This window comes from Bos javanicus, chromosome 5, assembly GCF_032452875.1.
Source record: "Bos javanicus breed banteng chromosome 5, ARS-OSU_banteng_1.0, whole genome shotgun sequence".
Taxonomy (NCBI): Eukaryota; Metazoa; Chordata; class Mammalia; order Artiodactyla; family Bovidae; genus Bos; species Bos javanicus.
Genome location: NC_083872.1, coordinates 44,441,219 through 44,465,923, shown reverse-complemented (window position 1 = coordinate 44,465,923; position 24,705 = coordinate 44,441,219). Strand labels below are relative to the sequence as shown.

Below are 24,705 nucleotides of genomic sequence, written 5' to 3'. Positions count from 1 at the left end.
TCTAAACACTCATCTTTATCCCTATCATTACTTATTATTTCATGGAGCATCAGTAGAGCCATTAGAATTTAAAGAAAAGGATATATGTACACATATACATATATAATTAGTATAAAAAATTATATATTTCTGACAGTATGTGATAGGCTATTTAAATCTTGAAAATAGCTTAAAGAACTTTCAGTTTTACCCTAGGTGTTACTCGACTCAGGATTGAAAACCATTGATATGAATTTAAATGTTTATTTGTGTAGTTGTTAACTTGTAACTTTCATATGATTATAACTAATATTATGATAAGTAGTACTGTTGAGTTGTTTATTAAGTGCTTGGGCACTCTTTAGCCATAGTAAATAGTTTACTAGTAAATACAAAGTAATACAGAACAAAGATGAAAATTATCAGTTGATAACATTCTTTTCCATTTTCTTTGTAAATGTCAGTTCAGTTCAGTTCAGTCGCTCAGTCGTGACCGACTCTTCTCGACCCCATGAATCACAGCACGCCAGGCCTCCCTGTCCATCACCAACTCCCAGAGTTCACTCAGACTCACGTCCATTGAGTCAGTGATGCTATCCAGCCATCTCATCCTCTCTTGTCCCCTTCTCCTCCTGCCCCCAATCCCTCCCAGCATCAGAGTCTTTTCCAATGAGTCAACTCTTCGCATGAGGTAGCCAAAGTACTGGAGTTTCAGCTTCAGCATCATTCCCTCCAAAGAAATCCCAGGGCTGATCTCCTTCAGAATGGACTGGTTGGAACTCTTTGCAGTCCAAGGGACTCTCAAGAGTCTTCTCCAACACAACAGTTCAAAAGCATCAATTCTTTGGCGCTCAGCCTTCTTCACAGTCCAACTCTCACATCCATACATGACCACAGGAAAAACCATAGCCTTGACTAGACGAACCTTTGTTGGCAAAGTAATGTCTCTGCTTTTGAATATGCTATCTAGGTTGGTCATACTTTCCTTCCAAGGAGTAAGCATCTTTTAATTTCATGGCTGCAGTCACCATCTGCAGTGATTTTGGAGCCCAAAAAAATATAGTCTGACACTGTTTCCACTGTTTCCCCATCTATTTCCCATGAAGTGATGGGACTGGATGCCATGATCTTCGTTTTCTGAATGTTGAGCTTTAAGCCAACTTTTTCACTCTGCACTTTCACTTTCATCAAGAGGTTTTTGAGTTCCTCTTCACTTTCTGCCATAAGGGTGGTGTCATCTGCATATCTGAGGTTATTGATATTTCTCCCGGCAATCTTGATTCCAGCTTGTGTTTCTTCCAGTCCAGCATTTCTCATGATGTACTCTGCATATAAGTTAAATAAGCAGGGTGATAATATACAGCCTTGACGTAATCCTTTTCCTATTTGGAACCAGTCTGTTGTTCCATGTCCAGTTCTAACTGTTGCTTCCTGACCTGCATACAGATTTCTCAAGAGGCAGGTCAGGTGGTCTGGTATTCCCATCTCTTTCAGAATTTTCCACAGTTTATTGTTATCCACACAGTCAAAGGCTTTGGCATAGTCAATAAAGCAGAAATAGATGTTTTTCTGAAACTCTTTTGCTTTTTCCATGATCCAGCGGATGTTGGCAATTTGATCTCTGGTTCCTCTGCCTTTTCTAAAACCAGCTTGAATATCAGGAAGTTCACGGTTCACGTATTGCTGAAGCCTGGCTTGGAGAATTTTGAGCATTGTAAATGTCAAGATATGTAAACTCTACATATTAATTCTAAGGCACTTTTCCCTCCTCCCTTCTTAAGTGTAACTCTATTTTGTGATTTTTTTTTTCTTTTTTGGCATTAGTCCGAATGTTTGAATCTGGCAAAGGAATATACTGAATTTTTTGATATGCCAGCTAGCATCTTTCACTTACTGAGATAATATATTTTAGAGTTTAGAAGAATAATTGGTTATGACAGCAAACCTTTGGGCTATATTATTTGATTTAAAAATATATTTATTTATTGGTTGTGCTGGATCTTTGTTGCTGCATGGGTTTTTCTCTAGTTGCAGTAAGCAGGCTTCTCTTTTGTTGCGATGCATGGACTTTTCATTGTGGTGGCTTCTCTGGTTGTGGAGCATAGGCTTTAGGGTGCTTGGGCTTCAGTAGTTGCAGCTCAAGGACTCAGTAGTTGCTGTGCCCAGTCTCTAGAGCACAGGCTCAATAGTTGTGGCACATGGGCTTAATTGCTCTGCTGCATGTGGGATCCTCCCAGACCAGGGATCAATTCTGTGTCCCCTGCATTGACAGGTGGACTCTTCACCAATGAGCCACCAGTGAAAGTGAAGTTGCTTGGTCGTTCCAACTCTGCGACCCCATAGATTGTAGCCTACCAGCCTTCTCCCTCCATGGGGTTTTTCAGGCAAGAGTACTAGGGTGGGTCGCCATTTCTTTTTCCAGGGGATCTTTGCAACCCAGGGATCGAACCCAGGTCTCCCGCATTACGGGCAGGTGCTTTACCGTCTAAGCCACCAGGGAAGCCCTGATTTTTTTTAAGGCAAGTTGTTAAGACTATAAAATTTAAATTGTACACAGTAATATAGTTGTGTGAAGAGATGGTCAAGTCATAAATTTCATAGTGTTGTTAATAAGAGACCCCCTAAATGATATTTTTTAACAAAAAATAAATAATCCTCTTTCTAAATGTTACTGTGTTATGTACTCCCTTTCAACATTTTTTCCCCTATTTTTCTGGTTTTATAATTGGAGGCTAAGATTATAATAAAGTTGAATCAAAGGAACCAGATTAGTATTAGTGGCTGTTACATTAATTGTTCTCTTTATCTAGTGGCAAAACCAAAAATCCTATGAAATAACAGCATTTTAAAAACAAGGTTGAAAAAGAATTTGAATTGTTTCTTTCAACTGCTTGAGTTTTAATTACTGACGCAATGCTATGTTCGATATTACTTGGAAATCTGAGATAAAGAGAAAAATTGTGTTAGAAAAATGGTATCTTAAACGTTCTTTTGACATCTGAAACATTGCCCATGACTTTGTCTTCCCCTTCTATCTTTTTTTCACTCCTTTTTGGATTTTAATGATTTTGGCACTTCTTAGGTTTACAGAATATTTCTGGTGCATGTAGCCATTTGAGATCTAGACCCTAATCAGAAATTTCAACTAGATAGGTTTTTTCCCCCCTTTGGCAAAGCAGTTTTAGAGTGCTGATGAATTATACTGCATCCAATTTTATTTCTGTACTAAAGGTTGCCTTGGGTAAGATAAATTCTTCACCTATTTCTTTACCTGTTATACTTTGTTTTGATTGATGCAGAGTTGCCATAGTTGTACCCATTCTTATTAAAGAGGAAATGAGCTCTCGACCCTTGTGTATTGGCTGTTGGTAGCCTCTAGTAACTAGCCCTTGGGCTTCCCTTGTGGCTCAGCTGGTAGAGAATCTGCCTGCAATGTGGGAGACCTGGCTTCGATCCCTGTGTTGGGAAGATCCCCTGGAGAAGGGAAAGGCTACCCACTCCAGTATTCTGACCTGGAGAATTCCATGGGCTGTATAGTCCATGGGGTCACAAAGAGTCGGACACGACTGAGTGACTTTCACTTCACTAGTAACTAGCCCAGAGTCTCTGTCCTAATTAACGTTGCCTACAGATGGTTCAGAATTGGCAAGGGAGTATGTCAAGGCTGTATATTGTATAGCTTATATAATAAGCTTATTTAACTTTTAGGCAGAGTACACCATGTGGAGTGCTGGGATGGATGACTCACAAGCTGGAATCAAGATTGCCCGGAGAAATATCAATAACCTCAGATATGCAGGTGATACCACTCTAATGGCAGAAAATGAAGAGGAACTAGAGAGTCTCTTGATAAGGGTGAAAGGAGAGTGGAAGATCTGACTTATAACTCAGTATTCAAAAAACTAAAGTCATGGCATCCAGTCCCATTCTTTCATGGCAGATAGATGGGGAAAAAAGTGGAAACAGTGTCAGATTTTATTTTCTTGGGCTCCAAAATTACTGCAAATGTTGACTGCAGCCATGAAATTAAAAAACACTTGCTCCTTGGAAGAAAAGCTATGACAAACCTAGACAGTGAATTAAAAAGCAGAGACATCACTTTGCCAACAAAGGTCTGTCTAGTCAAAGCTTTTGTTTTTACAGTAGTCTTTTATGGATGTAAGAGTTGGGCCATAAGGAAGGCTGAGCACTGAAGAATTGACGCTTTTGAACTGTGGTGCTGGAGAAGACACTTGAGAATCCCTTGAACAGTAAGGAGATCAAACCAGTCAATCCTAAAAGAAATCAACCCTGAATATTCATTGGAAGGACTGATGCTGAAGCTGAAGCTCCTACTTTGGCCACCTGATTCGTAGAGCAGACTCATTGGAAAAGACCCTGATGCTGGGAAAGATTGAAGGCAGGAGGTGCAGAGGGTGGCAGAGAAATAGATGGTTAGATAACATTTTTGATTAAATGGACATGAATTTGAGCAAACTCCGGGAGATAGTGAAGGACAGGGGAGCCTGGTGTACTGCAGTTCCTGGGGTTGCAAAGAATGGGACGTGACTTAGTAACGAAACAACAACAACAGATGAGGAAAGTCCAAGTGTTTATGCATCAGAGGATCAGAGAGAATTGTCTGAATTCTTTAATAAAATTTTAACTCACTTATTTATTTTATTTTTGGCTGTGCTGGGTCTTCGAGGGGCTACTCTCAAGTTGAAGTGTGAAGATTTCTCATCGCCTGGGCTTCTCGTTGCAGAGCACGGACTCTGGGCTCATGGGCTTCAGTAGTTGCAGCACATCGGCTTAGCTGCCTTGTGATGTGGGATCTTCCTGGAGCAGGGACTGAACCCGTGTCCCCTGAGCTGGCAGGTGGATTCTTAATCACTGAACCACCAGAGAGGCTCAACTTACTCATTTTTAATAAAAGGCAATATATGTGCATGATTTAAAACTTAAAGCTGCAGAAGGGTTTACTGTGAAAGCAGGCCTCATTTCCTACCTTCCTGACTACTAGGTCCCCCCCACCCGAGGCAACTACTGCTTGTAGCAAGTTTCTTCCTACATTTACAGCCATATCTGCTCTTTTTATTGGTTGCATGGTATTCATTGTTTTGAATATACTGTACATTCCCTTTTTGGTTGACATATAGGTTCTTTTGCTTTTATAAAGAGTACAGCAGAGTATTGTATACATATATCACACCTGTATAAATAAATCGGTATTTTAAATTTTAGAAGTAAAATTTGTTTGCCAAATAAATCTGTGCATTAAAACTTTGATAGGTATTGCCAAATTATTCTTCATGGTAAATTGATCTCTGAAGTTAGAATATTGGTATTATCATACGTTCTTTGCAAAAGTATGATCACTAGTTGTTGCTGTGCTCTTTATAACCAGATTTATTTTCTTTCTTTTTATTAATTACCTGGTTGTAAGCATCGTAAGTAGCCGTCATAGTCAACAGAAGAGTCCGAAATGCAGTATTTGGATGCAATCTCAAAAACGACAGAATGATCTCGGTTCATTTCCAAGGCAGACCATTCAGTGTCACAATAATCCAAGTCTATGCCCTGACCAGTAATGCTGAAGAAGTTGAAATTGAACAGTTCTATGAAGACCTATAAGACCTTCTAGAACTAACACCCAAAAAAGATGTCCTTTTCATTCTAGGGGACTGGAATGCAAAAGTAGGGAGTCAAGAAATACCTGGAGTAACAGGCAAATATGGCGTTGGAGTACACAATGAAGCAGGGCAAAGGCTAGTAAGCGTTTTGCCAGGAGAATGTACTGGTCATAGCAAACACCCTCTTCCAACAACATGAGAAGACTCTATGCGTGGACATCACCAGATGGTCAGTACCGAAATCAGATTGATTATATTCTCTGCAGCCAAAGATGGAGAAGTTCTATACAGTCAGCAAAAACAAGACCGGGAACTCCTTGTTGCCAAATTCAGACTGAAATTGAAGAAAGTAGGGAAAACCACCAGACCATTCAGGTATGACCTAAATCAAATCCCTTACAGTTGTACAGTGGAAGTGAGAAATAGATTCAAGGGATTAGTTCTGATAGACTGCCTGAAGAACTGTGGATGGATGTTTGTGACATTGTACAGGAGGCAGGGATCAAGACTATCCCCAAGGAAAAGAAATACAAAAAGGCAAAATGGTTGTCTGAGGAGACCTTACAAATAGCTCTGAATAGAAGAGAAGTGAAAGGCAAAGGAGAAAAGGAAAGATATACCCATTTGACGGAGAAGGCAATGGCACCCCACTCCAGTACTCTTGCCTGGAAAATCCCATGGACGGAGGAGCCTGGTAGGCTGCAGTCCATGGGGTCGCTAGGAGTGGGACACAACTGAGCAACTTCACTTTCACTTTTCACTTCATGCACTGGAGAAGGAAGTGGCAACCCACTTCAGTGTTCTTGCCTGGAGAATCCCAGGGACGGGGAGCCTGGTGGGCTGCCGTCTTTGGGGTTGCACTGAGTCGGACACAACTGAAGTGACTTAGCATAGCATAGCATACCCATTTGAATGCAGAGTTCCAAAGAATAGCAAGGAGAGATAAGAAAGTCTTCCTCAGTAATCAATGTAAAGAAATAGAGGAAAACAATAGAGTGGGAAAGACTAGAGATCTCTTCAGGAAAATTAGAGATACCAAGGGAACATTTCATGCAAAGATGGGCACAATAAAGGAGAGAAATGGTATGGATCTAACAGAAGCAGAAGATATTAAGATGTGGCAAGAATACACAGAAGAACTATACAAAAAAAGATCTACGAGACCCAGATAACAACGATGGAGTGATTACTTACCTAGAGCCAGACATCCTGGAATGTGAAGTCAAGTGGGCCTTAGGAAGCATCACTACGAACAGAGCTAGTGGAGGTGATGGAATTCCAGTTGAGCTATTTCAAATCCTAAAAGATGATGCAATGAAAGTGCTGCACTCAATATGCCAGCAAATCTGGAAAACTCAGCAGTGGCCACAGGACTGGAAAAGGTCAGTTTTCATTCCAATCCCAAAGAAAGGCAATGCCAAAGAATGCTCAAACTACCACACAATTGCACTCATCTCACACGCTAGTAAAGTAATGCTCAAAATTCTCCAAGCCAGGCTTCAGCAATATGTGAACCGTGAACTTCCTGATGTTCAAGCTGGTTTTAGAAAAGGCAGAGGACCAGAGATCAAATTTCCAACATCCATTGGATCATCAAAAAAGCAAGAGAGTTTCAGGAAAATACCTACTTCTGCTTTATTGACTATGCCAAAGACTTTGACTATGTGGATCACAACAAACTGTGGAAGATTCTTCAAGAGATGGGAATACCAGACCAACTGACCTGCTTCTTGAGAAATCTGTATGCAGGTCAGGAAGCAACAGTTAGAACTGGACATGGAACAACAGACCGGTTCCAAATAGGGAAAGGAGTATGTCAAGGTTGTATATTGTCACCCTGCTTATTTAACTTGTATGCAGGGTACCTCATGAGAAACGCTGGGCTGGATGAAGCACAAGCTGGAATCAAGATTGCTGGGAGAAATATCAATAACCACAGGTATGCAGATGACTCCACCCTTATGGCTGAAAGCAAAGAAGAACTAAAGAACCTCTTGAAGAGAGTAAAAGAGGAAAGTGGAAAAGTGGGCTTAAAAATCAACATTCAGAAAACTAAGATCATGGCATCTGGTCTCATCACTTCATGGCAAATAGATGGGGAAAAGGTGAAAACAGTGATAGACTTTATTTTTGGAAGGCTCCAAAATCACTGCAGATGGTGACTGCAGCCATGAAATTAAAGGATGCTTGCTCCTTGGAAGAAAAGTTTTGACCAACCTAGACAGCATATTAAAAAGTAGAGACGTTACTTTGTCAACAAAGGCCCGTCTCGTTAAGGCTATGGTTTTTCCAGTAGTCATGTATGGATGTAAGAGTTGGACTGTAAAGAAAGCTCAGCACAGAAGAATTGAACTGTGCTTTTGAACTGTGGTGTTGGAGATGACTGTTGAGAGTCCCTTGGTCTGCAAGGAGATCCAACCAGTCCATTGTAAAGGAAATCAGCCCTGAATATTTATTGGAAGGACTGATGCTGAAGCTGAGACTCCAATACTTTGGCCACCTGATGGGAAGAACTGACTCATTGGAAAAGACCCTGATGCTGGGAAAGATTGAGGGCTGGAGGAGAAGGGGATGACACAGGATGAGATGGTTGGATGGCATCACCGACTCAATGGACATGAATTTGAGTAAACTCTGGGAGTTGGCAATGGACAGGGGAGCCTGGCCTGCTGCCGTCTGTGGGGTTGCAAAGAGTCGGACATGTCTGAGCAACTAACTGAAGCATAGTACACTTACGTTTCACAAACTGCTAGCTTTCACTTATTTCATTTGTGAAAAGTGTATTGGTGTAAATTATTGGCAATCACTGACTTTTATATAGGTAGCCTCTATCTTGTAAATGAATTGTTTAAAAAAGACTGGCTAGAAGCTGGGGGTGGAGGAAATGGGGACTTAAAAAAAATAGGGAATTTGGGATTAGGAGCCTCCACATCACACCCCTACCCCCAGTAAATCATAAAAACGGGTGTTTAGCTTATTAGGTCTAGTAATAAAAAATGTTTGTAATCTGTTATATCACAATATACTGGAATCACCCTTTATAACACTGGAGATTCATTCATTCAATTGCTGTCCTCTCTTAGGGAACTAAGTCTACCCAAAATCTAGGCCTTTGTGAGTCCCATAACCTGGGACAGAAGAGTAGGAATTAGATAGGGTGATGCTTGGGGAGGAATGAATGAGTTCGGGCTTAAAAAAAAGAGAAACAGCAATAGAATGAACTTAAGGTGCTTTTATTCCTTCCATTTGTTTCTACTCTGCAGTACTGGGACAGGGTAAGAGAAGGAGCCAGGAAATGGGGTTTTCTTTCCCTTTCTTTCAAGTACTTTCTTCTTTTACTAGTCCCTTTCACAGGATCTTGATATCTGGGATTCAGGTGCGTTGAGATGAATCACAATCTGAAGATCCCCGAGAGGGCTGAGTATGAAAATACCTGTAATTGTCAGGAAGATTTATAGAATCTGAGACTAGCGATATAAAATGGAAAAGGTTTCCAGTGGTAAGATGGAGAACCATCTTTTTGTCAGGTTTTTATAGTTCTTTTTTTGAGGTGAGGGGGGCAGTGTTGAGGGCATTTTTAGCATTGTTTTGGGGGAGATTCTGGTCACACCTTGGCTCCATGTGTACCTTTTTAAAGAGTACTCTAACCATTCTTCCCTGAAGTGGAAATGTACGCTAAGGCTCTGATCTAAAGAGAATGTTCTGTGTAGTGTATCTCAGTTGGTTTAAAGGTATCTGTGCGGGTCTCACTTGAAGTGGTAGCAATAATTCTCTTCCTATTTGATTCCATGGTGGAGCAAACCAAAGTTGACTATAGAGCCGTTGTCCTTCAGACATGTCTAAATTTCTCAGTCTATTTATGAGCATCAACAAACACTTTGTGCATACTTCTGCCATGGGTTGAATGGATCTATTTTCCTTTAATTTAGTTTAAAACTAGTAATGGAATTCCTGAGGTTTTGAGAGGAATAGTGTTGGCAAACTTAGTTTTGAAACTAAAGGCAAATTAAGATACCAAGCAAAACAGAAGGAGACTATTACTTTAGAAAGGGATCTTAAAACTGCTGACATTTGCAAACTCAGTGTCTTATATTTGTATAAACTTTAGATAGGAACTACTATTTTTCTAAAATTGTTGGTTTAAAAAAATTGTTGCATTTGTGCATTTTAAAAGTTGCTTCTAACACACTTTGGGTATGCTTGAGCTCAGCTTTCTCAGCAGCATATTCAGACAGTTGAGCATCATCCTTTTTGGTCTTATTCTGTCTCAGAGCATTTAAAATAGTTAAAATGGATTGTGGATGTCAGGAATTTGGTAAACTTCTATTAAAATCTAATGTGTTTTTAAAAATTGCTTAAACTGACGTTTGAACCTGTTAAAATACACTACCATCATCTGAATTATGAAATTTGGCTGAGTACTGCTAAAATGACAAATGATATCACTTGTCGCTTTGATGTTATTTTAAGTGTATTGCACCATTGCCTTTTGGAAGATACTAGCAGCAGGTACTCTGAAGGATTATACTAATTAAACACAGGCCTTTCCCTGATTAAATCTGTTTAATTCTAATCTTTCATGCATCCCACTAATACTCGTTTGTGACTTCAGCTGTTCATGTGAATTTTACCCAGGTGCTTTTTTGAGTACCTGTTGTTAAATCTCTCTACATATTTTGTTTTGTTGTTAGATATCTCTTCCTATTTCAAAACTCCTTCATGACATGAGTTATGTTTTTTACATTCTTTGGTAATTTTCCACTGTGCAACACGATGACTGTTTTATTATGTTGGGTAGATAGCTTAGAGCTTATTTGCCCATTTGGCCATTTAAAAGATGATTACTCAGTGCTTACTTTGTTGTAGAGGCTGAGTATACTAGGTCCAATAAGTAAGAACTCTGGGGTCCACGGGGTCACAGAGAATCGGACACAACTGAGCGACTGAACTGAACTGCCTTCAAGTTGCTTAGACTTTGATTGGAGATTCAGAAAATAAATCAGTTACTGTACCATGTGTCATTCATATTTTGAAGTAATCTTTGAGAGGTCCAGGGCTCCAGTCTGATAGAGAAGATTTTTGTACTCACTCTGAAGAATGGAAACTAAACATTTGTAAAGTGTCTAAATGTTTCTATTTCAATTTATCCTCCTAAATCCTTCAACATGAGCATGTTATCCATTTTATACATGAGGAAACTTCGAGAAGTTACATAATTTGCTGAAAGTCATTTAGGTGATAAAGTATAAAGGTGGGATTCTAATTTAGCATTCTTCCTTTTATACCAAGATTTCTTAACTTTAGCACTATTAACATTTTGGGCCAGCGTAGTCTTTGTTGTGGGAAACTCTGCTCTGCACTGTAGGATGTTTAGCAGTATTCCTGGCTGAGCTCCGGGCCAGGAGTATATGTGAAGAAAGGAGGCACCAGGAACACGAAATTTAAGGCATCACTTACTCTCAGGATCTTTTAAGTGCTAACCCAACTTTCAATCCTCACAACATCTGAGAAAGTTCTCCCACACCAGCCTATTGATTTTAGGTCTTCATGCAGTATTGCCTGATAACAGTATGAGGACTAAATCCCCTAGGCATTTAGGTGTTCCTTGGGAGCTGAAGAGCAGTAATGAGCAGGGGCTTTTTGCCTAATTTGTCTCTCATCTCAGAATATATACTCTTTGGCAAAGTGACTATTAAGAAATGGCATTCATAAGTGCTAAGTAAATACCTTCCATGTGGTACAGAGCTTAGAATCTTTAGGTGATACCTTACAAAACAAGGAAATCAGTTGCATTGAACTAGTGAAAACTTAGAGCAGAAACGGTACATTGAATATCCTCAGTCTTAATTTGTCCTGGTGGTCTAGCACTTAACTGCTGGTATTGATCAGCTGGACTGTAGCTTGCATGCTAAACACAGTCTAGGTAGTTCTCTAGAATGGAGTCTTTACAAAATGAAGTATGTGATACAAACTTGAATTTTAGGAGTACTGAGCAATAGTGCCTAACAGAATTATTAATAATATGCTAGGTTTGGAGTCTTAAGTAGTTAAACTTATATTTAACTTTCTGATAAAGCATTACTATTTGACCTGCGATAATATAATTTTTTTCTTTTTTTTTTGTATTGGTTTGGGGCTAGGTTACCGAAGTCCCTAAAAAGCTGGTGGAGTAGGCAGCTCTTGCGATTATAGGCAGTAGAGATCCATTAAAAATTGTCTCTCATTTCTAGACCCAAATTTAAAGGGTTTATGTGGTTAGTTCAAGCTCACTTGGATAATTCCTCCTCATAAGTTAACTTTCTTAAAGTTAACCTAATCATGGGAGTGAAATCCCATTATATTTGCAGCCCCAAGGATTATACAGGGCAGTCAGTACACTAGGGAGCAGGGATGTTGGGCCTTAGTTTTCTGCCTGTGTAGGCAGTCCCCATTGTGTGGCTGACAATAAGTGTTGCAGTTGCCTCTGTTGTATTAGTCCTCCTCAGTACATTTATCAGTGGTCTACAAATCATGAGCTTTTGCAGCAATGGTAATAGATTTCCCTTTGGGCTCCTACGAGGAGTTTGGGCAGAAGTAGCTAGCAGGAAGTGGCCAAGTGGTGGAGCAGTATCTGCATTTTCCTCTTCAGTGCTAGGAGTGATATGGGTAATGGTGGTTCAGATGTGTTATATCAATGAGCAATGTATCCCATAAGTTCTTATTTATATTTTAAAATATACAGATCTCTGTTACATCTAAACAAGAATACCACTTAAAAGACATGTAGTGGAGCATAAAAGTTCTTATTAGACATGGAGCTATGTTTCTGCCAATAACTCAACATTTTGAGGACAGATAGCATCCCATTTCCAATTTGAGATTGGGTACAAAAATATCCCTAGGGCTGTGAATAGGCATAGTAAATTACACCAACAAAAACCTTTTGTTGATTTATAGTGAAGGAAAAGTCTTCATTGAGTGTGCATGGAAAAATGTGATATAAGCTCTTCATGCTTTAGTACAGTGGATGGGACCTCGTATTTATAGTAATTGCTCTATATGATTAATTTTCAATGAGATTCCAAAAATGTTTTTTGCACATGAGTTACTTATCTTTTTTTTTTTCCTGTTATTTTCATCTTTGGTTAGTAAGAATCCTCTTCCCCCTTCTGTTCCAGTAGTGTTTCATCAGTTTTTTTCCTCTTATTTTTATCTTCATATTTACTTGGATTCATGTTTATACTTTAACCTTAAATTTTCTCCTAGTGCTTTAATAAAATTTTGAGACAGTAAAGTTATCTTCAGATGTCTTTTATTTTCACTTTAGCACTGTTTGAGTTGGCTTTTAAGACATACTTATTTTGCATAAATTTATCTTTTGGGAGAAGAGTCATTTCTGGTATTAACACTTCTAGGAATTGTTTCAGAATTTAGTTTATTGTCTTAGTGTTAATAAGAATTCCAGAAGTCTTATTTTTTTATTCTGTATCTCCAAAGAATATGTTTCATTTTGTTGTTTTACTTGAGTTCTCTAACATTTGGTTTGATCCCAGATATTTCAAGATACTATAATTAACTTTTAGTTTTCTTTCTAGTTTATCCAGTAATTTAGAATAGCACTTAGAATATAATTATGCTGATCAGTTGGGAAAATACTGATATGTATTCTTCAGTGGAAATAATTTTAATAATACATTAATACTGTTTATTAAATGTATTTAAGGAGGAGTTGTTATTCAGTCATTCAGTCATGTCTGACTTTTTGTGACCTCATGAACTGTAGCCTGCCAGACTCCTGTTCATAGCATTTCCCAGGCAGGAAAACTGGAGTAGATTTCTCCCCAGGATCTTCCTGACACAGGGATCAAACCTGAGTCTCCTCTCCATTATAGGCAGATTCTTTTGCTTGGTAAAAGTTAATACTGCTTTCAGCTCTTAGATAAAACTTTGTGGTGGAAGCAGTAAAACACTGTATGTGCTATGCTGTGCTTAGTTGCTCAGTCGTGTCCGACTCTTTGTGACCCCTTGGACTGTAGCCCGCCAGGCTCCTCTGTCCATGGGATTCTCCAGGTGAGAATCCTGGAGTGGGTTGCCATGCACTCCTCTAGGTGATCTTCCCAACCCAGGGATCGAACCCAGGTCTCCCACATTGCAGGCGGATTCTTTACCATCTAAGCCACCAGGGAAGCCCAGAACTTTGTATAATTTAATTTTTGGTAAGTTATAGAAATTTGTATAGCCTTTTTTACAGTTACTAGTGAAATGTAATTAAAATTAAATGGTGTCTAATCCTATTAGAATATACCAGTTTGTTGGTCAAATATTTAATTAGCATGATCTGTAGTCATTGAAATAGATTGGTAACAATACATAAAAGACCATGTTCTCTGTATGAACTGATAACATTTTCAGAGAATTAAAAATAATAAATTCGTGAATGGCTAATGAGGTACTTTTAGTGAGTGTTATTATTCATTATTGATTTTCTGAATATTACTGATAAAACACTGTTCCCAGTTTGTGTTTTGCTCTTGATATCCACGACAATTATTTCCTTGGTGATAGGCTCTTATATGAACCTATTAAATGATGAAGTCGCTCAGTCGTGTCCGACTCTTTGCAACCCCATGGACTGTAGCCTACCAGGCTCCTCTGTCCATGGGATTTTCCAGGCAATAGTCCTGGAGTGGATTGCCATTTCCTTCTCCAGGGGATCTTCCCAATCCAGGGATCGAACCCGGGTCTCCCGCATTGTAGACAGACGCTTTACCGTCTGAGCCACCCTATCCAAAGGTAAGTAGAAATAATGATCCATTGAACATATCCACAAATACATGGCTGTTTAGTGGAGGTGTTTGAGAGCATTATCAAGGAGTCTGCTAGGCTGGACATGGCAGGGTGAGTTGCTAAGCGAAAGAATTCACTCACTAAGAAATGTTAAGTGGCAGAGCTGGGCTTACAACCCTTCCACTTCAGGTACATGGCTTCGTATTGTGCCGCAGCTGCCTTAGAGGGCTGAAGGTTGTTTGGCTCTTTTGTGCCTCCGTTTAGAACTCCTTTTCCCTACTCCTCTCCGTCACACGTGAAAACACAGGTAAAAATATTGAAAGAAAGCTTAGTTACACCCTTCTGTATTCTGAACAGGTAGTCAGTTAATTCAGTGGTGGATCCCCACGGAAGGGGGTGGGACCTGGCTGCTGCTCAGGGTTTTTAGGTAGGAGTGTAATGGAAGAGTGTGAGACTCTTTTGCCTTTAGATGTTGGAAAAGAGAAAGAAGTGAGAGAGAATGTGAGGGATCATGATTCTCAGGTGCTTGACCAATGAGTGTTTTTCAGTTTGTGATGAATATTAATTTAGGTTTGGGTACAAGGATAACCATTTAAATTAATATGATATTATCAACTTAAGAAAATTTTTAGTTTAGGTGTGTGTGCTTAGTCACTTTAGTCGTGTCTGACCCTCTGCGAACCCATGGACTGTAGCCTACCAGGCTCCTCCGTCCATGGGATTTTCCAGGCAAGAGTACTGGAGTGGGTTGCCATTTCCTTCTCCATAGTTTAGGTGTAAAAAGTAATATTAACTGTGATTCCTGAGAAACCTTGTAAGTTTGAAACTAATAACTGTATGGCATAGTAACTTGTACATTTCATTATTGTGTTTATTTTATAGTGTTTCATTTATATTTATTATTTTTCTTTGATTTTCAATCTCTAGGTAGCTGTCAGCGTACAGTCAAAATAATTTAGATAAACAATGAAGAAGTTCTGTTTATGGGACTGTGACTGCAGCTCTGAAGTTTGTTGCTTGGGGAGTACCCTCTCCTTGTCTTCCCACTAGAGTGGCCTGTTGGCTAGAGGAATAGTTCTAGAATAGTAACATAGCAATTTACTGGAAAGGCCACCATTTTGGTTGTTAGAGTTTTTTGGTCTTAACTGAGACCCATTTGGCTCTTGTGTATTACAGCATACTTACTTTAAGATGGGCTGCTACTGCTTTTTTTTTTTTTTTCAGTAGCATTCTAATGTTTTTGGTTATAAGAAATTGAGGTTGGTCATGAAGTCAGTCCAGTGTAAAATACTTAACACATAAAATAGTGTGTAGTATTGTCATGGATACATGTAGGGCTGGGAGTCAGAAAATCTCAGTCAGAAAATCTCATATAGTTTTGTTGTTTAAACTTGTTTTGTCAGTCTCTTACTGTGGAAATGAGATTATGACAATTTCATTTTCCCTCTAATAATGGGTTCAGGCTAATCAAAATAATGCGAACATTTATTGATATACAACATGTATGGTTGTTAAGATTTTTCTTTTTTTCTTTGTGGATAATTTTCCCTCTGTTTACTACTTCATTTATTTTCTCTTTTCTGGGCCAATTCTCTTTCAGATTACTTTTTTGATTTTTGCATACATTTGTCTCTGGTATTTCATATGAAAAATTTTAAGTATATGGTAACATCTTGAGAGAGAGAACAAGAGAGACAGAGACAGAGATGTTGATCTTTCTTGTTTATTTTTTCAAATGCTTCTCTACTTCTTTGAGACCAGTTCAGTGCCTACTTTTTTTGTCAGGGCAACTGTTATCTTCCTTTTCTCTAAATTTACCCTTTATATTTTGTAGTTTAGTACTCAATCATTTAGTTTTTTATACTGTTCATGAGTCGTTTTCCTATCTTGGTCTTGGCACCTCTGCCACACTCACTTCTTATTCCCTTCTGCACTGCTGAATCCCAGACTCCTTGAGTGAAGGAGGCTTGTCTTATGGGCATTTCTCTCTGTCATGCTCTCTGACATGTGAGTATGATAATACTTGAGGTTTTCTTTGGTTGCTCTCTTTATTTCTTGTTTGAATATATGGATGCACAGTATAAACAGTATAACACATATGATTTTAATGCTCTTAAACCTTCGTGAGAGTTATTTAAGTATTTGTAAATTTGTTAGGTAGTTGACACATGAAGTTGAGCAGCTATATGCTGTAGATGAGCACAGTCCATTCAGTTAGTTCAGTCGCTCATTCATGTCCGACTCTTTGCTACCGCATGGACTGCAGCACGCTGGGCCTCTCTATCACCAACTCTCGAAGCTTGCTCAGACTCAACGCCCATCGAGTCAGTAGTGCCATCCAACCATCTCATTTTCTCTTGTCCCCTTCAGTTCAGTTCAGTTCAGTCACTCAGTCGTGTCTGACTCTTTGCGACGCCATGAACTACAGCACGCCACGCCTCCCTGTCCATCACCAACTCCCAGAGTTCACTCAAACTCACGTCCATCGAGTCGGTGATGCCATCCAGCCATCTCATCCTCTGTCATCCCCTTTTCCTCCTGCCCCCAGTCCCTCCCAGCATCAGAGTCTTTTCCATTGAGTCAACTCTTTGCATGAGGTGGCCAAAGTACTGGAGTTTCAGCTTCAGCATCATTCTTTGCAAAGAACACCCAGGGCTGATCTCCTTTAGAATGGACTGGTTGGATCTCCTTGCAGTCCAGGGGACTCTCAAGAGTCTTCTCCAACACCACAGTTCAAAAGCATCAATTCTTCAGCACTCAGCTTTCTCCACAGTCCAACTCTCACATCCATACATGACCACAGGAAAAACCATAGCCTTGACTAGACGGACCTTTGTTGGCAAAATAATGTCTCTGCTTTTCAATATGCTATCTAGGTTGCTCATAATTTTCCTTCGTACTGCTGAAAAGCAAACCAGGTCTCATAGTTTTTATCTTTATATGAAAGGAACTTTATTAATAAAAAAAAATTCAGTAGGTTCTGATGTAGTTGCTCATGGTTTTAATCTTGCGCTTTGAAGTATTTTCTTTTTCTGGAATGAAGTTCTTGTTTCAACTGTGTAGAAGGAATATGTTAATTAGATTATATTTAGTTGGTGAATTTGTGCCCACAAGAATGTGACTTTTAAAAAGCTGCAAGTTGTACAGTTCTTGTAGATAAGATTGTTTCCTGTTTTCTTTTGCATATTTAGTACTGTTATATATTTTTCCATGAGTAGCCTTTCAGTTTGTCTATTTGTATCATTTGACACCCGGACTTTATTTAAATTCAGCTCTACCATCACTGGTGCTTACAAATGTTAGTCATTCGAAATGTCAAAATTTGGATTTGATCCAAGAGTTACAAATAATATAAGCCTTTATATAAATATACCCAAATATATATTCTTAGGGGGAAATGAATAAATAAAATACTGTGTTTATAGAGTGGTTAAACAGTTAGGCTTTAGAATTGCTACATGCCCAGAGTATTTCTCCAGTGAATTGCATACTGTATCAGCTCATGAATTGTGCTATAAGAAAGGTGTTTTTTAAAAAAGTAACAAGCAGATTTAATAAATTAATATACATTTTGTTTAAAGATGTACAAAGCGCATTCTGTTTAATCCAAGGTTTTAAAGTATCCAGGAAATTCTATTTACACATATATAGACCCCAGACAGCAGTGAGGTCAGAAGATGCAGGAAGGGCAGCAGAGCCTCATATTGCTGCTCTCTGAATGCTGAGAACACAAGTCAGATACATTCAACTTAAAAACAGTACTGAGATGTCACTGGGAAAAATCTTTGAAGAGAAAAGTCCACAAAAAAGGGCACATAAACACAAGGGGAAGGTCAGGGTAGTTAATACACTTTGTTCTTAGGACGACTGTGGAGGTGCCTTGTTTGCCAGATTTCCGTTCATACTCACAAGGTGTTGGCCTACAAGGTACTTGTCATTTTAAATATGTTCATAAAGGCACGTAAGGGCTTCCCAGTGGGCTCAGTGGTAAAGAATCCGCCTGCCAGTAAAGGAGCTACAGGAGACGAGGGTTTGATCCCTGGGTTGGGAAGATTCCCTGGAGGAGGAAATGGCAACCCGCTCTGGTATTCTTGCCTGGAGAATCCCATGGACAGAGGAGCTTGGTGGGCTACAGTTCATAGGGTTTTAAAGAATTGGGCATGACAGAGCAACTGAGCATGCACACACATAAAGGGACTTAAACTGGCAGATCTGGAAGGACAAGATTCCTATCAATACCATGACCATCAGTAAAAATGGGTAAATTTGCCAGTAGACCAAGTTTTGCATTTCTGCAGTAACACCTAGTAAAGAAACAATGCCAGATATAAGGTACACATATGGAAAGCAAGAACACAGAGATTGCTGGCACTGACAGGTATAGTGAAGGTCAAAATTCTGGATGCCATTTGCCTAAGCCTGCTCAATTAACAGTTTTCAAGTACCATCGAGGACCCCTCAATATTACTGCTGCAGTGATTTTGGTATGCAGGATTCCAAGTGCCTGGTCCTGTGGTGGGAAAAAACGAGGAGTTTGAGCCAAGGGAACCCTTGGGTGAGCAACGATAGCCAGCTCAAACAGGAGCCCCGTAGAAGTGGGACAACTCCAGCCAGCAGCACTGCAGCTATCAAAGTCCTCAGCTACCCTTTACCCTTCTCAAGGTCGCTGCATCTGTGTGGCATCTGTGCTGCCAGCACCATCACTGCCCTATGGTTAGCTGGGAAATGTAGAAATCATAAGAAGCTGTGCAGAGCTCATGGATTTTGGCAGTCTCCATCCAAAGTGACATTAACTGATGCCTAGCAAATACTGGTAGAGTAAGGCAGATGAGGCTGGTGATCAGTAAGGTTATTGCATATGAAGGCAATCAACAAAAATATCCGAGTGGAAAAACTGAAGGCCTATGCGAGGCTGAAAGCTAGCAGACCCACCCTGCTGAAGTATGGCTAGGTGGGCTGCATGCACACCTTCCCCCACCACAGGGGTAGTGTTGCTACTTCAGACACGCTGGTTATTGTTCACTGGTTGGCTTGCACAGTTCTCATTTTCCTCCTGGTTCCAACAAATAGGAATGGAGATCCAGCAAGCTTCCCACAGTAAGAGTCTCTGCTGGCACCGTCCCCTTCAGCCATTGCTGCATCCATCCCCATTCAAGTAACGCTGGTAAGGCGGCCTGAAGCAGAAGCAGCTCCTGGAACAGTACACTCACTGAGCATCACTGTAGAGCATGACACTGTGTGGACAAAAAATCAAGCAACAGACCAAGTATGCAAATAGGTAGCAAAAGCACCAGGCAGACAAGGACCCAAAGACAGTGACTGACCAAATAAATTTTGGAAGATATGTATACAGAGTCAAGTGAATCATTTCTTGTACTGGGGATTGAAATCTAGATCATTCAGATTCTTTAGAAACCAAAATACACCAGGTTGAAGTATCTGTCTTAGCCACAGAATGAAGGAGGCAAACCAGAAAACAGACACCTCTCCCACTGCTGCTGCTGCTGCTAAGTCACTTCGGTCGTGTCCAACTCTGTGTGACCCCATAAATGGCAGCCCACCAGGCTCCCCCGTCCCTGGGATTCTCCAGGCAAGAACACTGGAGTGGGTTGCCATTTCCTTCTCCAATGCAGGAAAGTGAAAAGTGAAAGTGAAGTCGCCCAGTCGTGTCCGACTCTTCGCGACCCCATGGACTGCAGCCTTCCAGGCTCCTCCGTCCATGGGATTTGCAAAAACATGAGTTTTCAGAGTAGCATCAGACATTTCCAGGGAACAGATACCCAGCCCCCAGCCACAGATGAGAGGGAACACTCCTTCTGCCACGGATAACAAAGAGACCTTAACAACAGCATAGCTAACTCATAGCAAGCGAGGAGACCTATGAAATCTAACAAGTGTTGCCAAGCCATGATAAAGTATCAGTTTTATCACTAAAAGTATATACCCAGTTATGGTTGTATCAGGCCTTCAAAATGAGATGCTTGGATGTGTTCTTCAAATCCCAAACGAACAATGGAGAAATGACCAGTGTGGTCAGGGCAAAATGCATAAACAAGAATGAACTGTGTATTTAAAGACACCACCCAGATGACATGTTCTAGAAACACTAGTGATCCTTCTACCGTTAGCATTCTTTCCCATGTAAAAACTCTTTGTAGCTCAGTCCCATTTTAAAGCATTTCAGTTCACGTGGTATCAGGTACGTCTTCCCCACCTATGTTGTCTTCCTCCGTGTTCTCCTCCTCCTCCTCTTCTGCCTGGTCACCCTGGCAACAGGATTTTCCCCCATCACTTTTTTCTTGCCTGGTGGGTTAGCATGCTGGTCAGGGGCAGCATCTTCAGCACTGTTTCCTCCTGCTGGAGCCTTATCTTGGTGAAGCCCAGCAGCATTGAAAGGCAGAGCAGCAAGTAGCATGGTTGACCTCAATATGACCGAAAATTCTAAGAATTACAGAAAGTTAACACAGTAGTTTGAAAAAAAAAAGAAAAGGTGTATAGTCAGTATAGACCATTTTAGATCTTTTTAATAACATCATTACAATTTTGTTTTGCCTCTCTAAACTTTTATTTTAAAATTAGAATGATATTTGTACATATATAGTTTTAAAAATTCAAGGCTTATAAAAATAGCAGGGCATCATCTCTTCTCATCTCACATCCAGTACCTAGCCTTTAGGGGCAGTCGATTTCAGTTCTTTCAGCTGTTCTGTTGTGCCTTCATTTTTCCAAGTCAGTTCTGCTTTTTGTTGGCTTTTTATTTTAGACAGTAACTACTCACTTCCTTCTAAGAAAAATGAGGATTAGTCATCTTAATCTCTCTACCGCCTGCAAATGTTTATACATATTTCTCCTTCTCTATTCTTCCTTTTATAGGATATCAGGTTTGGGGGGGGTAAATTCTTTATTTAGTATTTAAATTTTTATGACTATGCAAATTTTTTTGCAGCTGTGTCACAAGATTCACTATGATCGTATTTCTTTTCTTATCCAACTTAATGTTTTCTCAAATAATTATCTGAGTTTGAAATTTTATGTACTTTGTGCCTATTCATTTGCAATTCTCTAACAAATATAAACTATAATATGGTTGGATACATCAGATAATCAGATAATCTCTTATTTCCTTTTTCTTCTTGGAGACAACCTTCTGCCTATGTAGAATGCAGACCTTCAAATAATTCTCCTGTTTTTCAGTAATTGTTTTGTCCAGCTTTCAGTTTTGGCCTATGTTCCAAAGATCAGAGTCTGTGGTCCACCCTCTCCAGCGATGGTGAGAAGATCAGTTTTGGGGTGAGGCCACTTAAATGAACTTTCAACCAGTCATCTAGTTTCCAGCCGCACCCTGCATTTTTGTCTTCATCATGATTTTAATACCTGAATCTCTCCAGCATGAGTCATCTTGCTGCTGCTTTTTTTAAAAAAATTGTGGCAATATGGTAAAATATACATAACAAAATTTACCATTTAAGTGTATAGTTCAGTGGCATTAAGTGTATTCACCTTATTGTGTAACCATTACCACTGTCCCTCATCTCTAGAGCTTTTATATCATCCCTAACTGAAACTCAGTACCTATTAACCCAGAAATACTCATTAACCACACCTACCCCCCCCCCCCCCCGCCCCTCCCGCCCTCTAGCCCCTGGTGACCATTATTAAACTTTTTGTGTTTATCAGCTTGATGACTTCTTCCTTTCAGGTTTAGGCTTCACCTGTTTTGTTCTAGTTAGTTTAGTTACCTCTCTCCCATTGCCACATTTCTAGCATCCAGAATATTGTTGACTTCTCTTATTTTCTATTGTGTCCTTCCCCATTCTCATATCCTTATGAATTTTATATTTCTAAAATGTCCTTTAACTTTTTAAGATGAGGTTTCAGGAAAGAGTCAAGGCCAGTCGTGCTTAACTGAAGGTCTGTTCCCCCCACACCAATTTCTTATTATTAGTTTTAAAATTTAGGTTTTTCTAAAATTAGGAATTTAAATACAAATATGTTAAATAAAGGCAGTTTTGTAGCTATGTTGGCTATAAAATTAAGCTTGATAGATAGGCTCCTTCTTATTGGTGGTTCCCATAGTTGACAGGGGTTTGATCACTTGTACCTATTGCAACCCCATACTCTCCTCCAGCCAACATAAGATGGTTCTTTTGTGCTGAGACATGTTCTCTGCTACTGCAGCAGTTTTCATAGCAGTGAGAACCTGACCCTTCTGTGGGGAGTGATTTTGGGAGACAGACTATTACCTACAAATTCCCTTAGAAGTCTGTTACTCAAGGTGTAGTTGAGGTATTTCCTCCTCTCTACAACTTCTCTGAATGCCCTAGGCAGAACTAATTACTCCTTCTATGCCCTGACACTTGTGAATAATTCTGTTTTAATCTAACTAGGTTAGATCTGTCTAACTAGAAATCTACCTTACATTGATCTTTCTCCAACTTTTTTAGACCTAGTATTTCTTAAGGTTTGGAGAACGTTCCCACGTTTTGATACAGTTTTTGATCTATAATAAATAACTCTTTACCTAATGAATAAATAATTCATTTGGATTGGTTGAATTTCCTATTTTCTGGAAAGCATACTATCATCGTGCCCTGTACCACCAGTGTTCACGGAAAGCTATTCAGTGCTTTTTGCTTGATATTGAGAGTCAATTTTGTGTAGTGATTAGAAGTGAGGCCAGAATTTGTTGTTCAGTTGCTCAGTCGTGTCCGACTATGTGACCCTATGTACTGCAGCATGCCAGGCTTCCCTGTCCTTGACTATCTTCTGGAGCTTGCTCAAACTCATGTCCATTGAGTCAGTGATGCCATTCAACCGTCTCATCCTGTTTTCCCCTTCTCCTCCTGCCTTCAGTCTCTCCCAGTATCAGGGTCTGATTTCTAATGAGTTGGCTCTTCACATCAGGTGGCCAAAGTATTGGAGCTTCCTTCAGCTTCAGCATCAGTCCTTCCAGTGAATATTCAGGACTGATTTCTTTAGGATTGACTGGTTGGATCTCCTTGCAGTCCAAGGGACTCTCAAGAGTCTTCTCCAGCACCACAGTTCAAAAGTATCAGTTCTTTGATGTTCAGCCTTCTTTCTGGTCCAACTCTCATGTCCATACTTGACTACTGGGAAAACCACAGCTTTGACTATATGGACCTTTGTTGGCAAAGTAATGGCCAGAATACCTAGGTTCAAAAAAAGTGGCCAGAATACCTAGATTCAAAAAAACAAGCAAGTTTATTTTTTTTCGGCCCTACTTGCATGGCATATGGGATCTTATATCCCAGCCAAGAAATAAGTGGAAGTAAGTATGCCCCCTGCGGTGGAAACATAGAGTCTTAACCACTGGACCAGAAGTCCCCAGACAAGCAACTTCAATCTTTCTCTGTTTGAGTTTACCTATGAAATAGAGGTAATAGTAATAATAATATAATATGATGTTGTAAAGTTTAAATTAATGCATCTAAAGTGCTAGTTCAGTGCCTGCTGGCACATTGTTTTGTAGTCAGTCTTTTTCATTTTTCTGGGGACATTGCCTGCTATAATATCATTAGAACTTGATGAAAATCGACGATGATTTTTGACAGAAAATCAAAGTAAAAGAAATCTAGTTATTATTAAAATATACAGCTCTCTGAATTTTCTACATGTTTTCTACATGTTCTGAAATTATTTCCATGGACAATAGTAGATTAAGACATATAGGTAAAGTGGAAGAAACAGTGTCTTCAGTATATGCCATATACCTACTAAAATACTGTATTTTAAAAATAAACTATAAATACCCAAAGTCTTTTAAACACATGGAAATATATTGAATAGCATTGTTAATGTTCATGTTCTTTTCTCACTAAAAAGAGTTTTATGCAGCCATAAGTTTGATGTTTGGCACAATTGTTGTCTTCTAATTTGAGAGCCTGCTCTGTTTATTTCTCTCTTCAGAGACTGTGTACTAAGGGGAGAGAAACCTCTATTCAGCAGTCATGAGAACACTTGCTCATGTGCTTAGGCATTGTGGATAACGGGAAAATAAGGCATAGCTGTTTTTCTTAAGGAACCATAATTTCTTTGTCAGTTCAGCAATATTAAAGTCAGATGTTCTGGCAGACTGTATTCCCACTATTTGACCCAGAATTCCATTTATAATGCTTTATAAATGTGGAATAAAACTGTGCAGAGATTTATGTACAAGGTGTTCATTAAAATACTAATTAAAAATGCAATAAAAAAAGATACGACTTTTGGTACATCCATTATATTTTCCAGACTTTCAGTTAGAGGCATGCTGTTACTTATATAATTAAAATTTTATTTTTTTAAAAAAAATCTGTTCTGGTGGATTTACATGGGAGGATGGATAGAG

General features: G+C 39.5%; 1 protein-coding gene and 1 pseudogene across 5 annotated transcripts in view; one reads left to right on the top strand and one right to left on the bottom strand.

Annotated features, from left to right (window-relative positions):
- The window catches only part of FRS2 (fibroblast growth factor receptor substrate 2), a 109,726-nt gene that overhangs the window by 16,652 nt on the left and 68,369 nt on the right, over positions 1-24,705 (top strand). The gene's annotated exons all lie outside the window — the stretch shown is intronic.
- Positions 18,126-22,301, bottom strand: LOC133247549 (E3 ubiquitin-protein ligase MARCHF6-like; annotated as a pseudogene).